At 41.3% G+C, this 9,952-nt stretch overlaps 1 non-coding gene across 1 annotated transcript; it reads right to left on the bottom strand.

The window, feature by feature from the left end:
• Positions 1-9,354: 9,354 nt before the first annotated feature.
• Positions 9,355-9,426, bottom strand: Trnam-cau. The gene has a single exon. It is a non-coding gene; the product is annotated as a tRNA-Met (tRNA).
• Positions 9,427-9,952: the final 526 nt, after the last annotated feature.

The raw sequence follows: 9,952 nt of genomic DNA, 5'->3' as shown, positions 1-9,952 counted from the left end.
TCAGTACTTTTTTACTATTCATTTTTAGAATATCTTCAAACTCTATCATCAAAAGAGAAATCAAGGAATTGATATAGCTGCTAATGACGGCTTCATTTTCGTCGTGTTGGGGTGAGTTGTCTTATTTCTTGTTGCAAAAGCGGGAAGGAGAGAAAAAGGTGTAGTTAGCAGAGCGTGGTTTCGATCCACGGACCTCTGGGTTATGGGCCCAGCACGCTTCCACTGCGCCACTCTGCTCTCAGTTCATCTACCAAGTGCTACGACATATGTGTCTGTTACATATTACTTGCATCAGAAAGTCCCCTGGACATGTTCACTGATTACATTGCGCTTAAACGCCATTTGTCCCCAATCTAAATGTCTAAAGAGGTATAACTTCCAAATACAAGCATAGATATGTCAGTACTGTTTTACGATTCATTTTTAGAATATCTTCAAACTCTATCATCAAAAGAGAAATCAAGGAATTGATATAGATGCTAATGACGGCTTCATTTTCGTCGTGTTGGTGTGAGTTGTCTTATTTCTTGTTGCAAAAGCGGGAAGGAGAGAAAAAGGTGTAGTTAGCAGAGCGTGGTTGCGATCCACGGACCTCTGGGTTATGGGCCCAGCACGCTTCCACTGCGCCACTCTGCTCTCAGTTCATCTACCTAGTGCTACGACATATGTGTCTGTTACATATTACTTGCATCAGAAAGTCCCCTGGACATGTTCACTGATTACATTGCGCTTAAACGCCATTTCCCCCAATCTAAATATCTAAAGAGGTATAACTTCCAAATACAAGCATAGATATGTCAGTACTTTTTTACTATTCATTTTTAGAATATCTTCAAACTCTATCATCAAAAGAGAAATCAAGGAATTGATATAGCTGCTAATGACGGCTTCATTTTCGTCGTGTTGGTGTGAGTTGTCTTATTTCTTGTTGCAAAAGCGGGAAGGAGAGAAAAAGGTGTAGTTAGCAGAGCGTGGTTTCGATCCACGGACCTCTGGCTTATGGGCCCAGCACGCTTCCACTGCGCCACTCTGCTCTCAGTTCATCTACCTAGTGCTACGACATATGTGTCTGTTACATATTACTTGCATCAGAAAGTCCCCTGGACATGTTCACTGATTACATTGCGCTTAAACGCCTTTTGTCCCCAATCTAAATGTCTAAAGAGGTATAACTTCCAAATACAAGCATAGATATGTCAGTACTTTTTTACGATTCATTTTTAGAATATCTTCAAACTCTATCATCAAAAGAGAAATCAAGGAATTGATATAGATGCTAATGACGGCTTCATTTTCGTCGTGTTGGTGTGAGTTGTCTTATTTCTTGTTGCAAAAGCGGGAAGGAGAGAAAAAGGTGTAGTTAGCAGAGCGTGGTTTCGATCCACGGACCTCTGGGTTATGGGCCCAGCACGCTTCCACTGCGCCACTCTGCTCTCATTTCAATTACCTAGTGCTATGACATATGTGTCTGTTATATATTGCTTGCATCAGACAGTCCTCTGGAAATGTTCACTGATTACATTGCGCTTAAACGCCATTTGTCCCCAATCTAAATGTCTAAAGAGGTATAACTTCCAAATATAAGCATAGATATGTCAGTACTTTTTTTACGATTCATTTTTAGAATATCTTCAAACTCTATCATCAAAAGAGAAATCCAGGAGTTGATATAGATGCTAATGACGGCTTCATTTTCGTCGTGTTGGTGTGAGTTGTCTTATTTCTTGTTGCAAAAGCGGGAAGGAGAGAAAAAGGTGTAGTTAGCAGAGCGTGGTTTCGATCCACGGACCTCTGGCTTATGGGCCCAGCACGCTTCCACTGCGCCACTCTGCTCTCAGTTCATCTACCAAGTGCTACGACATATGTGTCTGTTACATATTACTTGCATCAGAAAGTCCCCTGGACATGTTCACTGATTACATTGCGCTTAAACGCCTTTTGTCCCCAATCTAAATGTCTAAAGAGGTATAACTTCCAAATACAAGCATAGATATGTCAGTACTTTTTTACGATTCATTTTTAGAATATCTTCAAACTCTATCATCAAAAGAGAAATCAAGGAATTGATATAGATGCTAATGACGGCTTCATTTTCGTCGTGTTGGTGTGAGTTGTCTTATTTCTTGTTGCAAAAGCGGGAAGGAGAGAAAAAGGTGTAGTTAGCAGAGCGTGGTTTCGATCCACGGACCTCTGGGTTATGGGCCCAGCACGCTTCCACTGCGCCACTCTGCTCTCATTTCAATTACCTAGTGCTATGACATATGTGTCTGTTATATATTGCTTGCATCAGACAGTCCTCTGGAAATGTTCACTGATTACATTGCGCTTAAACGCCATTTGTCCCCAATCTAAATGTCTAAAGAGGTATAACTTCCAAATATAAGCATAGATATGTCAGTACTTTTTTTACGATTCATTTTTAGAATATCTTCAAACTCTATCATCAAAAGAGAAATCCAGGAGTTGATATAGCTGCTAATGACGGCTTCATTTTCGTCGTGTTGGTGTGAGTTGTCTTATTTCTTGTTGCAAAAGCGGGAAGGAGAGAAAAAGGTGTAGTTAGCAGAGCGTGGTTTCGATCCACGGACCTCTGGGTTATGGGCCCAGCACGCTTCCACTGCGCCACTCTGCTCTCATTTCATTTACCTAGTGCTATGACATATGTGTCTGTTATATATTGCTTTCATCAGACAGTCCTCTGGACATGTTCACTGATTACATTTCGCTTAAACGCCATTTGCCCCCAATCTAAATGTCTAAAGAGGTATAACTTCCAAATACAAGCATAGATATGTCAGTACTTTTTTACTATTCATTTTTAGAATATCTTCAAACTCTATCATCAAAAGAGAAATCAAGGAATTGATATAGCTGCTAATGACGGCTTCATTTTCGTCGTGTTGGGGTGAGTTGTCTTATTTCTTGTTGCAAAAGCGGGAAGGAGAGAAAAAGGTGTAGTTAGCAGAGCGTGGTTGCGATCCACGGACCTCTGGGTTATGGGCCCAGCACGCTTCCACTGCGCCACTCTGCTCTCAGTTCATCTACCAAGTGCTACGACATATGTGTCTGTTACATATTACTTGCATCAGAAAGTCCCCTGGACATGTTCACTGATTACATTGCGCTTAAACGCCATTTGTCCCCAATCTAAATGTCTAAAGAGGTATAACTTCCAAATATAAGCATAGATATGTCAGTACTTTTTTTACGATTCATTTTTAGAATATCTTCAAACTCTATCATCAAAAGAGAAATCCAGGAGTTGATATAGCTGCTAATGACGGCTTCATTTTCGTCGTGTTGGTGTGAGTTGTCTTATTTCTTGTTGCAAAAGCGGAAAGGAGAGAAAAAGGTGTAGTTAGCAGAGCGTGGTTTCGATCCACGGACCTCTGGGTTATGGGCCCAGCACGCTTCCACTGCGCCACTCTGCTCTCATTTCATTTACCTAGTGCTATGACATATGTGTCTGTTATATATTGCTTTCATCAGACAGTCCTCTGGACATGTTCACTGATTACATTTCGCTTAAACGCCATTTGCCCCCAATCTAAATGTCTAAAGAGGTATAACTTCCAAATACAAGCATAGATATGTCAGTACTTTTTTACGATTCATTTTTAGAATATCTTCAAACTCTATCATCAAAAGAGAAATCAAGGAATTGATATAGCTGCTAATGACGGCTTCATTTTCGTCGTGTTGGGGTGAGTTGTCTTATTTCTTGTTGCAAAAGCGGGAAGGAGAGAAAAAGGTGTAGTTAGCAGAGCGTGGTTTCGATCCACGGACCTCTGGGTTATGGGCCCAGCACGCTTCCACTGCGCCACTATGCTCTCAGTTCATCTACCAAGTGCTACGACATATGTGTCTGTTACATATTACTTGCATCAGAAAGTCCCCTGGACATGTTCACTGATTACATTGCGCTTAAACGCCATTTGTCCCCAATCTAAATGTCTAAAGAGGTATAACTTCCAAATACAAGCGTAGATATGTCAGTACCTTTTTACGATTCATTTTTAGAATATCTTCAAACTCTATCATCAAAAGAGAAATCAAGGAATTGATATAGCTGCTAATGACGGCTTCATTTTCGTCGTGTTGGGGTGAGTTGTCTTATTTCTTGTTGCAAAAGCGGGAAGGAGAGAAAAAGGTGTAGTTAGCAGAGCGTGGTTGCGATCCACGGACCTCTGGGTTATGGGCCCAGCACGCTTCCACTGCGCCACTCTGCTCTCAGTTCATCTAGCTAGTGCTACGACATATGTGTCTGTTACATATTACTTGCATCAGAAAGTCCCCTGGACATGTTCACTGATTACATTGCGCTTAAACGCCATTTGTCCCCAATCTAAATGTCTAAAGAGGTATAACTTCCAAATATAAGCATAGATATGTCACTACCTTTTTACGATTCATTTTTAGAATATCTTCAAACTCTATCATCAAAAGAGAAATCAAGGAATTGATATAGCTGCTAATGACGGCTTCATTTTCGTCGTGTTGGTGTGATTTGTCTTATTTCTTGTTTCAAAAGCGGGAAGGAGAGAAAAAGGTGTAGTTAGCAGAGCGTGGTTTCGATCCACGGACCTCTGGGTTATGGGCCCAGCACGCTTCCACTGCGCCACTGTGCTCTCATTTCATTTACCTAGTGCTATGACATATGTGTCTGTTATATATTGCTTGCATCAGACAGTCCTCTGGACATGTTCACTGATTACATTGCGCTTAAACGCCATTTGTCCCCAATCTAAATGTCTAAAGAGGTATAACTTCCAAATATGTGCATAGATATGTCAGTACTTTTTTACGATTCATTTTTAGAATATCTTCAAACTCTATCATCAAAAGAGAAATCAAGGAATTGATATAGCTGCTAATGACGGCTTCATTTTCGTCGTGTTGGGGTGAGTTGTCTTATTTCTTGTTGCAAAAGCGGGAAGGAGAGAAAAAGGTGTAGTTAGCAGAGCGTGGTTTCGATCCACGGACCTCTGGGTTATGGGCCCAGCACGCTTCCACTGTGCCACTATGCTCTCAGTTCATCTACCAAGTGCTACGACATATGTGTCTGTTACATATTACTTGCATCAGAAAGTCCCCTGGACATGTTCACTGATTACATTGCGCTTAAACGCCATTTGTCCCCAATCTAAATGTCTAAAGAGGTATAACTTCCAAATATAAGCGTAGATATGTCAGTACCTTTTTACGATTCATTTTTAGAATATCTTCAAACTCTATCATCAAAAGAGAAATCAAGGAATTGATATAGCTGCTAATGACGGCTTCATTTTCGTCGTGTTGGGGTGAGTTGTCTTATTTCTTGTTGCAAAAGCGGGAAGGAGAGAAAAAGGTGTAGTTAGCAGAGCGTGGTTGCGATCCACGGACCTCTGGGTTATGGGCCCAGCACGCTTCCACTGCGCCACTCTGCTCTCAGTTCATCTACCTAGTGCTACGACATATGTGTCTGTTACATATTACTTGCATCAGAAAGTCCCCTGGACATGTTCACTGATTACATTGCGCTTAAACGCCATTTGTCCCCAATCTAAATGTCTAAAGAGGTATAACTTCCAAATACAAGCATAGATATGTCAGTACTTTTTTACGATTCATTTTTAGAATATCTTCAAACTCTATCATCAAAAGAGAAATCAAGGAATTGATATAGCTGCTAATGACGGCTTCATTTTCGTCGTGTTGGTGTGAGTTGTCTTATTTCTTGTTGCAAAAGCGGGAAGGAGAGAAAAAGGTGTAGTTAGCAGAGCGTGGTTTCGATCCACGGACCTCTGGGTTATGGGCCCAGCACGCTTCCACTGCGCCACTCTGCTCTCAGTCCATCTAGCTAGTGCTACGACATATGTGTCTGTTACATATTACTTGCATCAGAAAGTCCCCTGGACATGTTCACTGATTACATTGCGCTTAAACGCCATTTGTCCCCAATCTAAATGTCTAAAGAGGTATAACTTCCAAATACAAGCATAGATATGTCAGTACCTTTTTACTATTCATTTTTAGAATATCTTCAAACTCTATCATCAAAAGAGAAATCAAGGAATTGATATAGCTGCTAATGACGGCTTCATTTTCGTCGTGTTGGTGTGAGTTGTCTTATTTCTTGTTGCAAAAGCGGGAAGGAGAGAAAAAGGTGTAGTTAGCAGAGCGTGGTTTCGATCCACGGACCTCTGGGTTATGGGCCCAGCACGCTTCCACTGCGCCACTCTGCTCTCAGTTCATCTACCTAGTGCTACGACATATGTGTCTGTTACATATTACTTGCATCAGAAAGTCCCCTGGACATGTTCACTGATTACATTGCGCTTAAACGCCATTTGTCCCCAATCTAAATGTCTAAAGAGGTATAATATAACTTCCAAATACAAGCATAGATATGTCAGTACCTTTTTACGATTCATTTTTAGAATATCTTCAAACTCTATCATCAAAAGAGAAATCAAGGAATTGATATAGCTGCTAATGACGGCTTCATTTTCGTCGCGTTGGGGTGAGTTGTCTTATTTCTTGTTGCAAAAGCGGGAAGGAGAGAAAAAGGTGTAGTTAGCAGAGCGTGGTTTCGATCCACGGACCTCTGGGTTATGGGCCCAGCACGCTTCCACTGCGCCACTCTGCTCTCATTTCATTTCCCTAGTGCTATGACATATGTGTCTGTTACATATTACTTGCATCAGAAAGTCCCCTGGACATGTTCACTGATTACATTGCGCTTAAACGCCATTTGTCCCCAATCTAAATGTCTAAAGAGGTATAACTTCCAAATACAAGCATAGATATGTCAGTACTTTTTTACGATTCATTTTTAGAATATCTTCAAACTCTATCATCAAAAGAGAAATCAAGGAATTGATATAGCTGCTAATGACGGCTTCATTTTCGTCGTGTTGGGGTGAGTTGTCTTATTTCTTGTTGCAAAAGCGGGAAGGAGAGAAAAAGGTGTAGTTAGCAGAGCGTGGTTTCGATCCACGGACCTCTGGGTTATGGGCCCAGCACGCTTCCACTGTGCCACTATGCTCTCAGTTCATCTACCAAGTGCTACGACATATGTGTCTGTTACATATTACTTGCATCAGAAAGTCCCCTGGACATGTTCACTGATTACATTGCGCTTAAACGCCATTTGTCCCCAATCTAAATGTCTAAAGAGGTATAACTTCCAAATATAAGCGTAGATATGTCAGTACCTTTTTACGATTCATTTTTAGAATATCTTCAAACTCTATCATCAAAAGAGAAATCAAGGAATTGATATAGCTGCTAATGACGGCTTCATTTTCGTCGTGTTGGGGTGAGTTGTCTTATTTCTTGTTGCAAAAGCGGGAAGGAGAGAAAAAGGTGTAGTTAGCAGAGCGTGGTTGCGATCCACGGACCTCTGGGTTATGGGCCCAGCACGCTTCCACTGCGCCACTCTGCTCTCAGTTCATCTACCTAGTGCTACGACATATGTGTCTGTTACATATTACTTGCATCAGAAAGTCCCCTGGACATGTTCACTGATTACATTGCGCTTAAACGCCATTTGTCCCCAATCTAAATGTCTAAAGAGGTATAACTTCCAAATACAAGCATAGATATGTCAGTACTTTTTTACGATTCATTTTTAGAATATCTTCAAACTCTATCATCAAAAGAGAAATCAAGGAATTGATATAGCTGCTAATGACGGCTTCATTTTCGTCGTGTTGGTGTGAGTTGTCTTATTTCTTGTTGCAAAAGCGGGAAGGAGAGAAAAAGGTGTAGTTAGCAGAGCGTGGTTTCGATCCACGGACCTCTGGGTTATGGGCCCAGCACGCTTCCACTGCGCCACTCTGCTCTCAGTCCATCTAGCTAGTGCTACGACATATGTGTCTGTTACATATTACTTGCATCAGAAAGTCCCCTGGACATGTTCACTGATTACATTGCGCTTAAACGCCATTTGTCCCCAATCTAAATGTCTAAAGAGGTATAACTTCCAAATACAAGCATAGATATGTCAGTACCTTTTTACTATTCATTTTTAGAATATCTTCAAACTCTATCATCAAAAGAGAAATCAAGGAATTGATATAGCTGCTAATGACGGCTTCATTTTCGTCGTGTTGGTGTGAGTTGTCTTATTTCTTGTTGCAAAAGCGGGAAGGAGAGAAAAAGGTGTAGTTAGCAGAGCGTGGTTTCGATCCACGGACCTCTGGGTTATGGGCCCAGCACGCTTCCACTGCGCCACTCTGCTCTCAGTTCATCTACCTAGTGCTACGACATATGTGTCTGTTACATATTACTTGCATCAGAAAGTCCCCTGGACATGTTCACTGATTACATTGCGCTTAAACGCCATTTGTCCCCAATCTAAATGTCTAAAGAGGTATAATATAACTTCCAAATACAAGCATAGATATGTCAGTACCTTTTTACGATTCATTTTTAGAATATCTTCAAACTCTATCATCAAAAGAGAAATCAAGGAATTGATATAGCTGCTAATGACGGCTTCATTTTCGTCGCGTTGGGGTGAGTTGTCTTATTTCTTGTTGCAAAAGCGGGAAGGAGAGAAAAAGGTGTAGTTAGCAGAGCGTGGTTTCGATCCACGGACCTCTGGGTTATGGGCCCAGCACGCTTCCACTGCGCCACTCTGCTCTCATTTCATTTCCCTAGTGCTATGACATATGTGTCTGTTACATATTACTTGCATCAGAAAGTCCCCTGGACATGTTCACTGATTACATTGCGCTTAAACGCCATTTGTCCCCAATCTAAATGTCTAAAGAGGTATAACTTCCAAATACAAGCATAGATATGTCAGTACTTTTTTACGATTCATTTTTAGAATATCTTCAAACTCTATCATCAAAAGAGAAATCAAGGAATTGATATAGCTGCTAATGACGGCTTCATTTTCGTCGTGTTGGGGTGAGTTGTCTTATTTCTTGTTGCAAAAGCGGGAAGGAGAGAAAAAGGTGTAGTTAGCAGAGCGTGGTTTCGATCCACGGACCTCTGGGTTATGGGCCCAGCACGCTTCCACTGCGCCACTCTGCTCTCAGTTCATTTACCTAGTGCTACGACATATGTGTCTGTTACATATTACTTGCATCAGAAAGTCCCCTGGACATGTTCACTGATTACATTGCGCTTAAACGCCATTTGTCCCCAATCTAAATGTCTAAAGAGGTATAACTTCCAAATACAAGCATAGATATGTCAGTACTTTTTGACGATTCATTTTAAGGATATCTTCAAACTCTATCATCAAAAGAGAAATCAAGGAATTGATATAGCTGCTAATGACGGCTTCATTTTCGTCGTGTTGGGGTGAGTTGTCTTATTTCTTGTTGCAAAAGCGGAAAGGAGAGAAAAAGGTGTAGTTAGCAGAGCGTGGTTTCGATCCACGGACCTCTGGGTTATGGGCCCAGCACGCTTCCACTGCGCCACCCTGCTCTCAGTTCATCTACCTAGTGCTACGACATATGTGTCTGTTACATATTACTTGCATCAGAAAGTCCCCTGGACATGTTCACTGATTACATTGCGCTTAAACGCCATTTGTCCCCAATCTAAATGTCTAAAGAGGTATAACTTCCAAATACAAGCATAGATATGTCAGTACCTTTTTACGATTCATTTTTAGAATATCTTCAAACTCTATCATCAAAAGAGAAATCAAGGAATTGATATAGCTGCTAATGACGGCTTCATTTTCGTCGTGTTGGTGTGAGTTGTCTTATTTCTTGTTGCAAAAGCGGGAAGGAGAGAAAAAGGTGTAGTTAGCAGAGCGTGGTTGCGATCCACGGACCTCTGGGTTATGGGCCCAGCACGCTTCCACTGCGCCACACTGCTCTCAGTTCATCTACCTAGTGCTACGAAATATGTGTCTGTTACATATTACTTGCATCAGACAGTCCCCTGGACATGTTCACTGATTACATTTCGCTTAAACGCCATTTGTCCCCAATCTAAATGTCTA

Source organism: Haliotis rufescens, unplaced genomic scaffold (assembly GCF_023055435.1).
Source record: "Haliotis rufescens isolate VD_foot unplaced genomic scaffold, xgHalRufe1.0.p SCAF_7, whole genome shotgun sequence".
Classification (NCBI taxonomy): Eukaryota; Metazoa; Mollusca; class Gastropoda; order Lepetellida; family Haliotidae; genus Haliotis; species Haliotis rufescens.
Note: the sequence above shows the minus strand (reverse complement) of the source record. Positions and strands in the feature narration are given on the sequence as shown.